The 18,013-nt window shown below is 45.3% G+C and overlaps 1 protein-coding gene across 1 annotated transcript in view; it reads right to left on the bottom strand.

The window, feature by feature from the left end:
* LOC138297210 (WAP four-disulfide core domain protein 5-like) overlaps positions 1-18,013 on the bottom strand; it is a 595,909-nt gene that overhangs the window by 379,856 nt on the left and 198,040 nt on the right. The window lies entirely within an intron of this gene.

Raw genomic sequence — 18,013 nt, forward strand, 5'->3', positions numbered from 1 at the left:
AAACAGGAAAAAACGCTTTTTAAAGGATTTTTCTGAGAAAAAACTCAGAAAAACTGAGAGCTCAATGCTCCAGGATCCTCTCAGAAGAAGCCGGAAAAAAGAACTGACCTAACTGTGAACCAACTGTCACCTTTCCTTCACCCCTGAGGCATGGTGGGATACTGGAGGTGCTCAGGGTCTTAAAGGCACGGTGCCAAAGTTTTTATGGTTCTCCTGTGTTAACCTGCATGCAGCCTATTGGCTAAGAATGCTCCATTGTTTTTCAATGCAGTTTTTTCTCTTTTTCTCTAGAGTTTACTGCTGCTTACTTCCCTAAGCCCAGTTTTGGGGGCTTGGGTAGATATTTATTCTCTATTGTAATTTTATAATATATATAAAAAAAAAAAAAAAAAACTTCATAGAAATAAAGCATTTTAGCCTGTTTTTAACATTATAGCCTGCATTGCTATTTTTACACATGTATAATATGTGTGTATTTTATATATGCTCCGGGGTCCCCGCACAAGGGCGGGAATATTCAATGTTTATGACTATTGATGAGGATCCCCTGGAAGAGAATGGTATCTTTCACTGAATTTTGGATTAGTTCTAAGGATAACTATGTCCGGTCTAAATAGAAGAAAAGGTTGAGAGATTGTGAAAGCTTGAATGTCACTGACCCTCTTTGCAAGGGTAAGCGCTAGAAGAAGCGCCGTCTTCCAGGAAATATATTTCAATTCTGCTTTCTGAATAGGTTCAAAAGGACGTTTCATCATTTGTGAAAGTACAATATTGAGGTGCCAGGGAGGAGGAGGGAGTTTAAATGGAGGAAACAACCAATCAGGAATCAGCACACTCCCATCAGAGGCTGTTTTCCTCAGATTTTCTAGTATGAGTGTGAAGTAGATAGTTTTATGATTAAGGGGTGCCTCTGAGGGGAGAAGGGTGGTTTGCATGTGAATCTACGAAAGATACCAATACTGGAGAACTTTATTTACATGTAAGTAATCAATTTTCTTTTCCAGTATTGGATCTTTCATAGATTCACATGCTTGGATTAGAGTAGCATGCAGTAATACTGTTTAAACTACCCATAACATCCATAATAATAGGAACAATGCTACTTTCAGCTAATACTAGAAATCAATATACAGATGTTTTTAAGAAAGCTAATAAGAATAACAATAAGATAATAACATTAACAATAATATTAGTAATAATAATAATAATAAAAATATTAATAAAAATAATAGTTATAAGAATAATAATAACAATGATAACATTAGGCAAGTATAGATCACATACCTTTTCAAGTGGAAGGCGGGATAACCAGAGAGGCTCACCTTAATGGAATAGATGTCTCAGCACTGCTTGCCCAACAGCCGTGTCCGTTTTGTTCGTTTCTTTGAGGCAGTAGTGCTTTGTAAATGCATGCTGGCTGGACCATGTTGCCACAATGCAAATGTGTTGCAAGGGTACTCCAGCGAAGAGCGCCGCTGATGTGACTACTGCCCTGGTACAGTGGGCTTTAACTTTACTGTGAAGCAATTTTCCTGCCTGGGCATGACAAAATTGCATTGCTAGACCGATCCACCTGGCAATGGTCTGCTTAGATATCACAGAGCCCTTTCTTGTATCGTCAAAAGCCACAAATAGCTGGTCCGATTTCCGAATGCTCTGTGTACTTTGAAGATAGAACTTTAAACACTGCTTTACATCCAGCAAATGCAGTGCTTTCTCCGCAACCGTTTTTAAGGCCACTGGCTCATTTAAATGGAAGTTTGATGGTACCTTTGGAATATACTTAGGATTTGTTCGAAGTATAACCCCATTTGGAGTGAACTGAAGAAAATGTTCTTTGATGGTGAAGGCCTGTATGTCACTCACACTATTTGATGATGTGAGAGCCAGTAAAAGGGACGTCTTCCAAGAGATGAATTTTAACTCTGACCTGTGGATTGGTTCGAAATGAGGCTTCATGAGTTGTCCTAACACTATGTTTAGGGACCATAACAGTGGAGGTTTACGCACTGGTGGAAGTACTCTAAAAAGGCCCTTCAGGAACTGTTTGACAATCCTGGCAGAATACAGTGAGGAGGTGTACTGAGAACGGCAGTATCTTGAGATTGCCACCACATGTACTCGCGTGGAAGAGTACGAAAGCCCAGATTTCGCTAAGTGCAACAAATAAGGAAGTATTTTTTCTGGGAGTGATGATATAGGATGTACTCCTTCCGCAGCACAACACAAACAGAAACACTTCCATTTACGCTTATAGGGCTTATTGGGGGTGTCCGGTCTGGCCTTGGCTAATGTTTCTCTACATTCCGATGAGATGTTCAAGGTGGAGAATTCACTGAATTCAGGAGCTAGGCCGATAAGTGTAGAGATAAGGGATCCGGATGCCTGACTTGGCTCTGGTGCATGGTCAGCAGGGCTGGTGTCTGTCTGCGTAGAACATGTGGTTGTTTCGAATACAGAAGGAGCTCTGTGAACCAAACCTGCCTGGGCCACCTGGGTGCTATAAGTAGCAGACAACATCCCTCTGCTTTCATTTTGTTGATCACTGTGGGGATGAGCGGAATCGATGGAAAAACGCAGGCATAGACTCCTGACATCTCATCAAAAACGCATTTTCCCACAACCCTTTCTGGGGATACCAGCTTGCGTAATATGGGCATTTCCTGTTCTCGTATGTGGCAAAAAGATCCAGATTTGGCCTGCCCCACTTCTAGAAAAGTTGGTTGAGAACCTGTTGGTCGAGTTCCCACTCGTGATACGGGATGAATGTCCTGCTCAAAGCATTGGCTAGGAGGTTGGTTTGCCCTGGCAGGTGTTCCGCTTTCAGAGAAATTTAGTTTTCTATGGCCCATTCCCATATGCTCTGAGCTTGCCGTGAAAGCTGCAAGGACTTTGTGCCTCCCTGTTTGTCCAGGTAAAACATACTTGAGGTATTGTCCGTTCTGTGAGAATTTTTGAGTTTCAAATTCTTGGTAAGAAAGCTTTCAGCGCCATATCTATTACTTTGAGCTCCAGTTGTTCTATGTGAAGCTGTTTGTCCTTTTGTGTCCAGTTGACACCTATCCGCAGATCTTGAAGGTGGGCACCCCAACCCTCGATTTGTTGTTACTAAATATTGTGGCACTTGTTGAAGAAAAGTAAGGTCCTTCGATAAGTTGGTCTGTTTTGCCCACCAAGACATGGCAGTTCGCATTTCTGGTGTGATGACAATTCAATGGTCGAAGGAGCCATTCAATTGGAGCCACTGACAGTCTAGTTGCTCCTGTAGAGGATGCATGTGCAATCGGCAATTTGGGATCAGTGGAATACATGAATAGATCATTCCCATTAATGATTTGTAAGTTCGAACTGAAACAAACCTTTTTCTTGATAGCTTTTGAGCCATGCTGGATAGCTTTTGTTGTCTCTCTTGAGATGGAAAGGACTTCCTTTGGATAGTATCCAGTATTGCTCCTAAGAAATTCAGCTTCTGTGTGGGATGGAAGTGTGACTTGCGATAATTGATGATAAGACCGAGGGGGTCATTCTAACCCTGGCGGTCGGCGACCGCCAGGGCTAAAATGACGGAAGCACCGCCAACAGGCTGGCAGGGGCTTCCCAGCCCATTCTAACCGCGGCCGTTAAGATGCGGTCAGAAAAGGGGATCCGACGGTTTCCAGCCGGTTTTCCCCTTGCTGGGCTGAATCTCCATGGCGCCGCCATCCTGTTCCTGGCGGTTTTTACCGCCAGGAACAGGATGGCGGGAACGGGTGTCGTGGGGCCCCTGGGGGGCCCTGCACTGCCCATGCCACTGGCATGGGCAGTGCAGGGGCCCCCTAACAGGGCCCCAGCATGATTTTCACTGTCTGCTTAGCAGACAGTGAAAATCGCGACGGGTGCAACTGCACCCGTCGCACCCCCGCTGGCTCCATTCGGAGCCGGCTTCTGGGTTGCAGGGCCTTTCCCGCTGGCCCGGCGGGCGCTCCCTTGGCGCGCACCCGCCGGCCCAGCGGGAACCGCCACTTGGCCTTCGCCACCCGCCAAGGTACGAATGAGGCCCCTAGTGTCTTGAACAAACGGAGGCAAGCGACTGTGTGGTCTACCACTCAAGCTCTTGTGGATGCCTTTATAAGCCAGTTGTCCAGATATGGAAAGACTTGTATGCCCAAGAGAAATTTCCAATGGTTTCGATGTATTGGGATATGAAAGTATGCATCCTGGAGGTCTAGAGATGTCATGTGATCTCCTGTGTTCAAGAGGCATAGAATGTCCTGAAGGGTTATCATACGAAATGTTTGTTTTTTCAGGAACTTGTTTAAGGACCTCAAATCTAGGATGGGACGCCAATCCCCATAACGCTTTTTTACTAGAAAAAAGCGGGAATAGAATCCCCGGTTCCTGTGAAGAGTTGGAACAAGTTCTATTGCCCCTTTAAGTAACATTACATATACTTCCTTGAGGAGGTGTTTAATCCTGGAGGTGGTGGTCCTGACAGAGATGTATTTGGAGGCTTCTGAATGAATTCTAGAGTATGTCCTCTTGATACTATATCCAATATCCACTTGTCTGATGTTATCCCCGACCACTGAGGAATGTGGTAAGTGATGCGGCCTCCAATCTTTGACACGCAGGTGGGGTTTGTAGCTGGTATGAATGCCCGGTCATTGTTTTCTACCTGTGTCTCTGCCCTGGGCAACGGTTCTCCCCCTCGCAGGGTGACTATAGGCAGCTGTAGGTGGTAATTGGTATTGCTGCTGGTGTTGTCTGTTATGCTGTCGAAAACCTGTCTGAGCCGTTTGGTATTGTGGTCTATATGGTTGGCAACCACCACGAAAGTAGTAACTTCCTCTGCCTCCCGCCCCTCAAAATGGTTGCTTTTTGTATTGCAACGTACCTAGGGATTTGGCCGTATCTGTATCAGACTTTATGGACTGTAGCATGTGATCCACATGCTTGCCGAAGAGGCTTTCTCCATCATATGCCGTGTGAAGTATCCTACTTTGAACCTCCGGACTAACAGAAGTAGATTTCAACTAGTCCTCTCTGCGCAAGACCACTGCCCCTGCCTGTTGCCTCAGCCCCGTTAGTGAGATATCAATTGCACAATCAATCACTTCGGCTGCAATCCGCTCTCCTTCCTGTAATACTTTCTTTGCCTCTAGTTTAGTATCCTCTGGAAAGAGGTCAACGTAAGAGGACATGTCTGCCCACATTTGGTGATCATATCTGCCTAGAATGGCTAACGATTTAGAAGCCTTTACCGCTATAGCTGCTACTGAGGAGAACTTCTTCCCTATGTTGTCTAGATGGAGTCCTTCTCTATCATGCTGGGGTGTTATCTGTGTTGAGGGATTTTTCGAGCAGAGTTGCGCCACTTGAGATATCTCAGAATCTGGCTTTGGTTGCGTTATTAATCAGGCTGGAGTATCTCCAAACGCGGGATTTGGGAAGGTATTGTAGCTGGGTTCTTCATTGCCTTCAATCCTTCCTGCCATAGAAAGTCCACTATAGGTATAGCTCTGACTGACTTTTTTGATTGCTCCTTAAAGTCATACAGGAAACAGTTTCCTGAGAAAGAATGGGTAGCTCAAAACGTTTAGCTGCTCTTTCCATCAAATTATGGAATCCCCCTATGTCCCCTGGGGGTGAATCCACCAGTCCTGCTGCCGGTGGTAATTGCGTAGGAATCAGGTATTCGTCCCACTCACTAGGAGTGGTTTCCGGTATTTCCCCCTCTTCCCTTTCTTCGTCTGTGGACTGAGGGTCATCCTGTGGCGGCTGAACGAAAGGGATGTTTGTATCCGGCCTGAGAGGTGACCCTGGATGGCTAGGGAGAGGAGTGTGCAGTCCCCCTGTATGTTATACTGCTTGGGCGGAGTCGCTGGTAGTGATGGCGGAAACCTTCTGTAGTAGTCCTGCAACATACTTTGGAGGTCTGTCACCAAAGACGTTGGCATAGGGTTAGAGGTGACTGTGTTCCCATATGTGGAATACAACGGATTCGGTTGGACCTTGGCTGACGAATAACTGTCCTGATACTGATCATCACCATCATCATCCAGGTCCTGGCATTTGACGTTAAACTGTGACGGACTGTTGACTACTCCAAACATTCCATCCTCTTGAGAACATACATTGTTATCATCTAATAAGTGTTGAGAAGCATACAGTAACATCTTGCTTGGGGAGGTATGCATTGGTAGGGCTGGAGATATCTTCCTTCCCACCGTTATTAAAAAAAGAGGAAGAAACCTTGCCGTTCCTGAAGTTTGCATGGTGAGATCACTTGCAGACCTTGTTCTCCCTGCTGTATCCATCGTCGACGGTTGTGTCCACGAGTCTGTCTTCGATGAAGATGTTGTCGACGGTTCCTTGGTCGACAGTACACTTGCCGACAGTTCCCTCTTCGACGGGACTCTCGTCGACGGTTCCAACGGTTCTGTCGTTGACGCCTCTTTCGTCGACGGGGTCATCGCCTTATATCTCGTCAACAGGTGTGAAGACGACAAAGTTCTTGGTTTGTGTCTTGTCAACGATGTCTTCGTCAACAGTGCCCTCTTATATATTTTTGCTGTGATGATTGTTGTCGACAAAACTATCATTGGGGAGGCTGCTGTGGTGAACCTCGACGTCATCGTCGTTAATGTTGATGTGGACGTCACTAGTGATGACGTCGGTGAGGGTCTTCTGTCAGAGTCTGAAGAGTATTTTCCCGGCTCTTTCGTCGGTGACAGAGACAGAGAGGCACTTTCTGGAGGTACCTTTTTTTCCCAAAGGTGTTGTAGGCTCTGAGTGAACCTTTTTTAAGGGTTTTAACCGGGTTTCTGACACTGACGAGGCAGTGTTCCCTTAGCCTTTTTTCTTTTCTTTTTAAAAAACTTTTCTTGAAGGTTCTGTAGAATGGTTTTCTTCACCTTTAGGCCTTTTAAGGGACTGAGAAGTCTGTGAGGAGGCTTCACTCTCTTCAGAAGAAAGGTACTCCAAGGCTTTCTGCTTTTGGAGCCATAACAAAAGTCTACCCTCTCTGTCTTTCAGGGTTTTATGACTGAAGGTGCGACAAATCTTACAATTTCTCACCTTATGGTCTGGATGTAGGCAGTAAATGCACTTCTTGCGGGGGTCATCAATATGAAGTCTTTTCCTCCCACAACTGCCACAATCTCTGAAAAGCCCTTTTCTAAGTTCTCTGAGAGAAAATCTTCCTGTCAAAAGAAGAAACTGAGCAGAGCTCAGGGAGACTCCCTTAACACGAAATGAGGTAGAAAATCTGTTGGGAGTGTTCTAGAGGGTGCTGATGCCTGATTGATTGTAGTTCAAGTTTGGTTCTCTTTTATAAAAGAATATGGAGAGGCTATAACAGTACATGTTTGGGCCATTGGGGCCTAGTGGGATACACTTACTGCTATGTATATTTAAAGCTACTGTGAGGCTCCCACCATGATGACGGGGATGATTCAAGCATGTGAATCTATGAAAGATCCAATACTGGAGAAGAAGTGAGTTCTCTTTCCTTAAGGATAGCTCTTGCTGTCTCCCTCTTATCCTATGGAATGAGTTCAAGCATAGGTGCAATATAATGCTACATCTGGCAATCATAACGCCCTAATATTGCTAAAGCACTGGCTGACTTGATAGAGGTTGCTGCCACAGGTGAGATTCTTTTGCCTAAATTGTCTATACATTTATTGTCTCTATCTGGAAGGCCAATGGATGGTGAGAATTTTAGATCTTAGAGCCCCTGAGGAGATACCTGAATTTGACTTAGTATGCCCATTGAGAAAAGCTGGAGCACACTCTGGAGTCTTATATTTTTTCTCCAGGCAACATACAGCGCAGGAACCATAACCGGAGGCTTCCTTAACTTGATACCTACCAACCAAATAAAATCCAAAACTGGTATAGCTCTTACAGGCTTCCTGAGGTTGCTCTTTAAAGCTGTAAAGGAAACACTGTTGATCTGTGGACTCCATTGGAAGATGAAACTTCTTCACAGCTTTTCCATAAGAGAAAGAAATCTGGAAATATCATCTGTCTGATCTTGAGGAACAGGTCTGTCATCTCCCTCCCTTGAGGACACAATATCATCTGCCATATCATCTTGCCCTCCACCATCTTCCTCATCTACATCAAAATACATAGATTGCATTGGAGGGAGCAGTGGTATTTGGACAGCTGTGGGTGATTCTACTGGAGATGATGGAGTAGGTAGCAAAAACTGCTGTGGAGGAGAATTACATGCTGAAGGGTTAGGCTGTTGTGGTTTGATAGGTGGTTGATGTGGCAATAACTAATGTTCCATCATTTGCTGCAATATAGATAAGAAGGGCATAGACACCTGAAATACTTCAGGCTGTCTGTGACTAGACAGTATGAAAGACCTTAAAGCATGAGGAATATAATCCTGCTGGAAATTATAGCCTGAATATAGTTGTTTTCCTGTATGTGCTCTCCAACATCTGGGACATACATTCACATACAATTGCGTTGGACTATATGCTATTTGTGAAAAATAGCTGATTGCCTCCTCTTCAGTATCAGAATGCTAAATCTAAACTGGTGGCAATGCTGATGCCTTCAATGGTGATAATAGAGATCCCAAAAATGTATTCTTTGATGGTGTTGACCGTATGGGCACCAACAGTACCTACGATGTCGACGGCATAGTCACCACCATCAACAGTGCTTTTGTAGACAGTCTAGGGATTACCGTCAATGGTGTCAGCGGTGGCAAAGCTGCTGTTGGGGGGGCAGTTCTATTGTCAGCAGGATCGGTGTTGATAGAGTCAGCATGGAAGGCGTCGTCGGGCTCATTTTCAATGCTGATGGTCTTGTTGTTGAAGGATTTGTAACCTATGTTGTCAAGTCAACAGTTATGCTGTCGACACAAGATTTGAAATTAAGTAGATTTTTTTATTTTTCTTCAGAGTTTGAACCTTAATGGATTCTGATGTCTTAGATAAATGTTTTCCTTATGTAGAGACAGAAAGGATACCTGCAAGCACTGTCCAAACAAGCCGAATTCAGGAAGCTGAACAAGCCTCCTTTTTTGCACCTCTTTAGTGGAAGTGCTGGGAGGAGCACGTTTCACTGAAATCTCTCCTGAAGAGAGGGCATCTCCTGAATACTTCTCCTTAGTGAACCGATACAATGCCAACATTCTTTCTCTGTCTTTTAGAGTCTTAGTTGTAAAATTCCTAGAAATGTCACAATTTGATGCCTTATGATTTGAATGAAGGCAATAAATACTTTTAAAATGAGGATCTACAAGTTGAACAAGCCTTGAAAAAAGATTACTTGTCTCTATCAGCCATGGTGGCAGTTGTTGACAGTTGGCTGTCAAGCAAAAAGATCTCTCTGACCCAGAATATTATACAATGTTCCATTAGAACAACTCACGGTACTTCAGTGTTATAGTCAGGGCTAATTCAAATCCAGGGCAAATTCAGAAAGTAACAAATTTAAGGTTCACTGAAAGGTTATAGCAGTGCTCTGTCAGGGGACTCCGTCACACACGATGTGCAATAAAAAGTGGAGGTAGGGTTGCCTCTGGGGGAGTAGCAGAGCTTAAGCTTACACCTCATTGGCTAATGTTTGGGCACTTTCAAATGAGGCAGATGGGTTACTAAATATACAGTCAAAAAATGAGTTACTTACCTGTAACTATAGTTCTCCAGTACTGGAATCGTTCATAGATTCACATGCTTCAATCATTCCCCGTCGTTGAGATGGGAGTCAACAGTACCTTTAATTAAGTAGTACTAACATAGGTTAAACCTAAAGGCCCATAGGCCTCTCAGTTTAGCACTCTATCAGAGTCATTTTAAGAAAATGGACCAAACTTAAGAGTCCACCAATCAGGCGACACCACTCTTTAGGACCTTCCTGAGAAACGTTCCAGTTCCTCAGATTTTCTAAGGACAAGTGCGTAGAGGATATAACAGTAATCAGAGAGGTGAAGGTGAGCTTTTCCGGGGAGGCGGACGGGTCACATGTGAATCTATGAAAGATTCCAATACCTGAGAACTATAGTTACAGGTAAGTGACTAATTTTCTCACTCCACTATTGTAACATTCATAGATTCACATGCTTGAATCAGAGTCGTAAGCAGTATTGATGCACATTGTAGAACACGTATCCCTGTTCCACACATATCATCATCACATATCTAAATAAAGATATGTATCTAAAACATAAGATATTAGACTTGTTATGAGAACTTACAATGTATGTAAGACGCCTTTTTTATTTTTTAAATAGATGATGTGCAGATCTGAATTGATGATAGTGGGATGACAGATATAGCTCACTGTCACTGGAAAAGATTTCTTAGGACTGCCTAGCCCACCACTACTTCTTCTTGAGACAATGCATCCAGGCAGTAATGTCTGGTAAATGTGTGGCAGCTTTTCCATGTTGCTGCCCTAAATAATGTCATGGAGCGGTACACCTGCCAACAGTGCTGCGGATGAGTATACTGTGCGTGTTGAATGACCACAAACAGAGGTTTGCAGTTGCTTGCCCACTGCTTGATGTCAAAACCAGATTGCTGAAGAAATCCATCTTGCGATGCTCTGTTTGGAGAGCGGTTGACAATGTCTGGGTGCACTGTAAGCTACAAATAGCTGGTTGGTCTTAAGGAAGGCTTTGGTCCTGTCCAGATAGAAGTTTATGCATCCTTTAATGTCTAATGAGTGTAGACCCTTCTCCGCTGCCATTGAAGGATTTGGAAAGAATGTTTTCAAAACTAGAGGCTTGTTTAAATGGAAGTCCGAGGGGACCTTTGGTATGAAGCGTGGGTTCATGCGCAACATTATTTTATCCTGTTTAATCTGTAAAAAGGGATCTTGTATAGACAGTGCTTGAATCTCACTGACTCACCTGGCTGACGTTAGAGCAATGAGGAGAGCCACTTTCCAGGAAAGGGATTTCACAGAAGCTCCATGGATTGGCTCAAATGGTTGCTTCATGAGTTACGCAAGAACAATGTTGAGATTCCAAGAGGGAGGAGGTTGTCTGAAGGGTGGAAAAACTCTGAGAAGCCCCTTTAGAAATTGCTTGTAAGGAAATGCCTCCTTGGCATGGTTACCCCGACTTTTTGCCTTTGCTGATGCCAAGTTATGATTTGAAAGTGTGCTGAGGCCTGCTAACCAGGCCCCAGCACCAGTGTTCTTTCCCTAAACTGTACCTTTGTCTCCACAATTGGCACAACCCTGGCACCCAGATAAGTCCCTTGTAACTGGTACCCCTGGTACCAAGGGCCCTGATGCCAGGGAAGGTCTCTAAGGGCTGCAGCATGTCTTATGCCACCCTAGGGATCCCTCACTCAGCACATGCACACTGCTTGCCAGCTTGTGTGTGCTGGTGGGGAGAAAATGACTAAGTCGACATGGCACTCCCCTCAGGGTGCCATGCCAACCTCACACTGCCTATGGCATAGATAAGTCACCCCTCTAGCAGGCCTTACAGCCCTAAGGCAGGGTGCACTATACCACAGGTGAGGGCATAGGTGCATGAGCATTATGCCCCTACAGTGTCTAAGCCAAACCTTAGACATTGTAAGTGCAGGGTAGCCATAAGAGTATATGGTCTGGGAGTCTGTCATACACGAACTCCACAGCACCATAATGGCTACACTGAAAACTGGGAAGTTTGGTATCAGAACAATAAATGCACACTAATGCCAGTTTACATTTTATTGTGAAATACACCCCAGAGGGCATCTTAGAGATGCCCCCTGAAAACATACCTGACTTCCAGTGTGGGCTGACTAGTTTTACCAGCTTGCTACATACCAGACATGTTGCTGGCCACATGGGGAGAGTGCCTTTGTCACTCTGTGGCCAGGAACAAAGCCTGTACTGGGTGGAGGTGCTTCTCACCTCCCCCTGCAGGAACTGTAACACCTGGCGGTGAGCCTCAAAGGCCACAGGGCATCCCAGCTAGTGGAGATGCCCGCCCCTCCGGCCACTGCCCCCACTTTTGGCGGCAAGGCAGGAGGAGATAATGAGAAAAACAAGCAGGAGTCACTGGCCAGTCAGGACAACCCCTTAGGTGTCCTGAGCTGAGGTGACTCTGACTTTTAGAAATCCTCCATCTTGCAGATGGAGGATTACCCCAGTAGGATTAGGGATGTGACCCCCTCCCCACCGGGAGGAGGCACAAAGAGGGTGTAGCCACACTCAGGGCTAGTAGCCATTAGCTACTAATCTCCCGGACCTAAACACACCCCTAAATTGAGTATTTAGGGGCTCCCAGAACTGAGGAAGATAGATTCCTGCAACCTGAAGACAAAGAAAGACTGCTGACCTGAAGCCCTGCAGAGAATAAGGAGACACCAACTGCTTTGGCCCCTGCCCTACCGGCCTGTCTCTTCACTTCGAGAAAAACTGCAATAGTGAAGCGTCACCCAGGGTCCAGCAACCGCTGAAGCCTCAGAGGACTACCCTGCATCTAAAAGGACCAAGAATCTCCCGAGGACTGCTGTTAGTAGAATCTCATGCTGTATGGCCCAGCCCTATGTCTCCTGAGCTTCCTTGGAGAGAGGAAGGGATCTTGCGCCACCCTGCTTGTTGATATAATGCATTGTAGTGGTATTGTCTGTTCTTATTACCACTTCTGAATTGGCTATCTTTGGGAGGAACGCCTGCAAGGCTAGGTGAACTGCCTTTAGTTCTAATAAATTGATGTGCGGTGTTCGAAACAGTGGTGGCTATTTGCCACTTATTTGCACGTCCTGCAAAAATGCTCCCCAAACATCTAGTGAGGCGTCTGTGGTGATAGCCCACGGGGCTGGCCGATGGTGAAATGAGAGGCTGATGGAAAGATGATTCTTCTGAGACCACCATACCAGTGCTTTGGTGATGGCCGGAGTGATCTTGATGCAGTCTTCGAAGCTTCCTGAGACCTGAACCCACTGCAGACTGAGCTGTTCGGGGATGGGGTGCATTTTAAGCCTGCAAAATGGAACTAAAGGTATGCATGAAGACATCATCCCCAATAATGACTTGTAAGTGCGTACTGAAATTAATTATTTTCTTTGCTCTGACTTTGCCAGAGACAGCAGTCTTTGTTGTCTTACTACAGTGGGGCAGGCTATGCTGGATTGAGTGTTCAGGTTTGCCCCTATAAAAGTGGCAAATTTATAGTTAGACCTAAGTTGTTGAGCAAGGCAATGTACTTTTTTGTTGACGTGTGCTGCTGAGAAAGTGTTTGCTTTTATCAGCCAATAGTCTAAGTATGGGAATACTTGATGCTTTCTTCTCCCGTGAAAGGCCGCAATAGGAGCTAGGTACTTTGTGAATATCCTGGGAGCTGATTGTGGAAGGACTTGAAATTAAAAATGGCTTCCCGCTACAAGGAATCTTAAGTACTGTCTGAGGGATGGATGAATTGGGATGTGGAAGTATGCATCCTTCAGGTCTAGGGTAGACATAAAGTCTCAGTGGTTCAACAAGAGAAGGAGACTCTGTAGAGTTATCATACAGAACAATGGCTTTTTCAAATAGGTGTTTAACTCCCTGAGATCGAGGATCTGTAACAACCCTTCTATTTCTTGCAAATGAGGAAGAATCTGGAGTAAAATCCTTTCCCTCGCTGTAACAGTGGTATCTTTTCTATTGCACCTTTGAAATGCATTTTGTTGATCTCCAGCTTGAGCTGGTGCAGATACTTTGGAGAAGTCTTGTGAGGAGGATTGGGCGGAGGTATTTGGACAAAGCCCAGGGTATGCCCGCACTTTGCCATTTGCAAGGCCCACTGGTCGAATGTTATGATTTGCCATTGCTGGAGAAATAAAGACATTTTCCCCCCTAGATTTAGGAGTAGATGTTTGGGGGTAGCCAGAGCCCTGGATATATCATGCTCTGTGAGTCGAGTCTTTAGTTAGACGAGATGAACATCCTCTGGTGGTAGACGTATTGTGGGCCGCTTGCGGAGGCTGCTTTTGGGAGTTCTGCTGACGAAATTGCTGGGAGGTGGATGTGAACAATGGATATCTAAACTGCTGATATCCTCCCCTGTATGAAGGCATTCCATGTCCTCTTGTGGCACGAAAGGAAGACTTTCGAAACTGCAGTGTTTCCAAAGATTTTGCTGTGTCTGAGTCAGATTTTATTGACTGTAATGCCTCGTCAATAGGCTTTCCAAAAAGTGCCTGCCCATCAAACAGAAGGTCTAACATCTTATTTTGTACCTCAGGACGAAATGATGTGGCCTTCAACCAACCTTGCATTCTGAGGACAGCATCCTCTGCAAGCTGATGAAATTCAGTAGTGGCTATGTCCATTGCACAGTCAATTATCTCTGCTGATGTGCACTCTCCTTCTTGTAATATCTTTTTGGCTTCCGTTTTAGTGTTCTCCGGCAGTTGTTCAATATATGGAGCGATGTCAGCCCATAATTGTCTGTCATACCTAGCTAAAACTGCAAGGGAGTTAGCTGCTCTTACAGTTAGACTGGACATTGAAAAAAGTATTTTGCAGATATTGTCCAATCATCTTCCTTCCTTGTCCGGAGGTGCGGATATTGGTGTGTAGGGATTTTTGGATCTTTTCTGGGCTGTCTGCGTAATCACCGAATCTGGGTCAGGGTGATCAGTCAAGCATGCTGGTGCATCTTCAGGAGCTTTATATTTTTTGTTTAAGCGTGGAAGCACTGCTGTGAATGTTGCTGGGTTTTGCATGACTTTCAATCCTTCTTCCCAGATGTAATTGACCATTGGCATGGAGTGTACTGATTTTTGGAATAGCTCCTTAAAGACATAGAGAAAGCAATCAATTTGCTTGGATGGCATCAGAAGTGCAAATCATTTAGCAGCCTTTCCATAAGATTAGATGGAAACCTCTGATGTCTTCTGGAGGTGAATCTACTTTTGACGGTGAAGGAGATGACTTAGAGGAGTAGAAGGCACAGGTGATGATTTTTTAGGCTTTTCGGAGCTGCTCAAATGTTCTCTTTCCCCTTTTGAGGAGAATTTGTGAGGAAATGAAGAAGGGCAGAGGCCTCTGTAAGACCCTGAGGGGGTCTTTTTGTAGGCTTTCCTTGGCTGCTCTGACTGAGGAGACCTCTCTCTTTTAAGTGACCTCCTGGAGGACATAGTGGAATCATCACTCCCCGAATCAGAGACTGGATTGTCTCTAGATTTAAGTTTTTGCAGCCATATCAACAATCTGCCTTCTCTAGCCTTCAGGGTTTTAGAGGAAAAGGTGCAACACACCTTTCAGTCCTTTGCAGAGAGGTCTGGATAAATGCAGTATATGCAGTTCTGGTGAGGGTCTTCAGAGTGCAACCTCTTTTTACCGCAGGTTTTGCAGGATCTAAATAAACCCTTTCTCTCCTTGTCAGACATGGTGGAAGCCTTACCAGGTATCAGTCAGAATTAGTTGAGAAAAGAATGACCTTTTGGGAATTCCAAAAAAACAAGTTACTTACCTTCGGTAAAGCTTTTTCTGGTGGATACACTAGCTACCTGTGGATTCCTCACCTTATGAATTCGATCCTTGCGCCAGCATCCGACGGAAAGGCTTCTTCCTAGCTGTCCACGTCGAAGAGGACGTCATAATGGCACGGCTCCACGTGACTCCATCTGACGTCAACGTGCCAATAAGAGGTCCTCGTCGGTGTACTGACGTCAGTTTCACCTCATTTTTTTCGTGCCTTTGAGGCGAACAGGTGAAAACAGACCATCAAAAAACCATGAAAATAGATATATATATAAATATATACAAACACGAAAATCTGGTCCATTGAACCATATATTTACATTATTACCTTAAATACATGTATATATAAAAATATATATATATATATAATAATATATATAAAAAGAAACATTACTCTAAATACTGCAAGGTGAGTGTGTAAACAGGCAGGCAACGGGGAGGCGGGAGGGACCGTGAGGAATCCACAGGTAGCTAGTGAATCCACCAGAAAAAGCGTTACCGAAGGTAAGTAACTTGTTCTTCTGATGGATACAACTACCAGTGGATTCCTCACCTTATGAATAGAGTCCCAAGCAGTACCGCACTCGTGGTGGGTGCCCGCCTGATTACACCAAGAAATCTTGCAATACCGAACAAGCAAAATGTCCGTCCCTCCTCACCTCAGAGTCTAAACAATAATGTTTTACGAAGGTATGGAGGGACGCCCAAGTTGCCGCTTTACATATATCTATTAACGGAACTCCTCTCGCTAGGGCCGAGGATGTAGACTTAGCCCTAGTAGAATGGGCCCTGATACCTTCAGGAGGGACTTTTTTCACCAGAGAGTAACAAATCTTAATACACAAGATGACCCACCTGGAGAGAGTTTGTTTCTGGACCGCTCTGCCCTTTCGCTGTCCAGCATACCCAACGAACACTTGATCGTCTAGGCGAAAGTCCTTAGTCCTCTCCAGGTAGAAACTCGGGGCCCTTTTAGGGTCCAACCTATGGAGCCTCTCTTCATCTTTAGAAGGGTGAGAAGGAGGGTAAAACGCAGGTAGGGTGATAGACTGACCTATATGAAAAGGAGTGACAACTTTCGGCAGAAAAGCAGCCCTGGTTTTTAGTACCACTTTATCAGGGAAAAACATGGTGAAATTAGGCTTAACGGAAAGAGCTTGAAGCTCTCCAATTCTCCTAGCAGATGGTATTGCGATTAAGAAAACAGTCTTCAAGACTAAATATCTCAATGGACATGAATGCATGGGCTCAAAAGGCGAACCCATCAAGAACGTCAATACAAGATTTAAGTCCCACTGAGGCATGTGAAATGGAGTAGGAGGAAACCTATTCACCAAACCCTTAAGAAACCTATTTACAATTGGAGACTTAAATAAAGATGGCTGGTCCGGAAGGCAAAGAAACGCCAACAGAGCTGCCAAATATCCCTTAACTGTAGCTTTCGCACAGCCTTTCTTTGCCAAACTAAGAGCAAACAAAAGAATATCTGAAAGGTGGGCTTTTAAGGGATCTTTTTGGTTCTCTCCACACCAAACCACAAATTTTGCCCACCTACCGGCATAAATAGATTTAGTGGAGTGTCGCCTGGACGAGAGAATAACATCCACTACATCCGGAGGGAGAGAAAACAAACTCAGGTTGCCCCGTTCAATCTCCAGGCATGAAGGTGCAGGCTCTGGAGGAGGGGGTGTAAAACCTGCCCCTGCGATTGTGAGAGGAGGTCTGCCCTGAGAGGGAGACGGAGCGGAGGGCACTGAGAGAGTTGAAGCAGGTCTGTATACCATACCCTTCTCGGCCAGTCCGGAGCCACCAAGATGACTTGGGCCCGGTCCTGACGAATCTTCCTCAGAACTCGAGGAATCAAGGGTACGGAAGGAAACGCGTAAAGCAACTGGCCGCTCCAGGACATCTGAAACGCATCCCCCAACGCCCCTTGCATCGGATACTGGAGGCTGCAAAATAAAGGGCAATGCGCGTTCTCTCGAGCGGCGAATAAATCCACCTGAGGCGTACCCCACATCCCGAAGATGTAGAGGACCAGGTCTGGATGGAGACGCCACTCGTGATCTATTGAGAAGTGACGACTGAGACCGTCCGCACGTACATTCAGTACTCCGGCCAAATGATTTGCTATTAAGCAAATCTGATGGTCGTGAGCGCAGGACCAGAGTCGCAGGGCTTCTCTGGAGAGAAGGTACGACCCCACTCCTCCCTGCTTGTTTATATACCACATCGCGGTAGTGTTGTCCGTCAGGACCTGAACTGACTGACCACGAAGGGAAGGGAGGAAGGCCTTGAGTGCCAAACGTACTGCCCGCAATTCCAACAGATTGATATGCAACATCTGTTCCGCTGGAGACCAATGACCCTTGATCTCCAGGTCCCCCAGACGAGCTCCCCACCCTAGAGTGGAAGCATCCGAAATCACTGTGGCCACTGGAGGAGGCAGTGAAAACGGTTTTCCTTGGGAAAGATTGCCGTCCTCTGCCCACTAAAGGAGATCCGCTACAGCGTCCTTGGAGATCTTTATTGAATCCCTGAGATCTCCTTTGTGCTGGAACCACTGCCTGCGGAGGCACCACTGAAGAGCCCT

The sequence above is a fragment of the Pleurodeles waltl genome, chromosome 5 (assembly GCF_031143425.1).
Source record: "Pleurodeles waltl isolate 20211129_DDA chromosome 5, aPleWal1.hap1.20221129, whole genome shotgun sequence".
NCBI lineage: Eukaryota > Metazoa > Chordata > Amphibia > Caudata > Salamandridae > Pleurodeles > Pleurodeles waltl.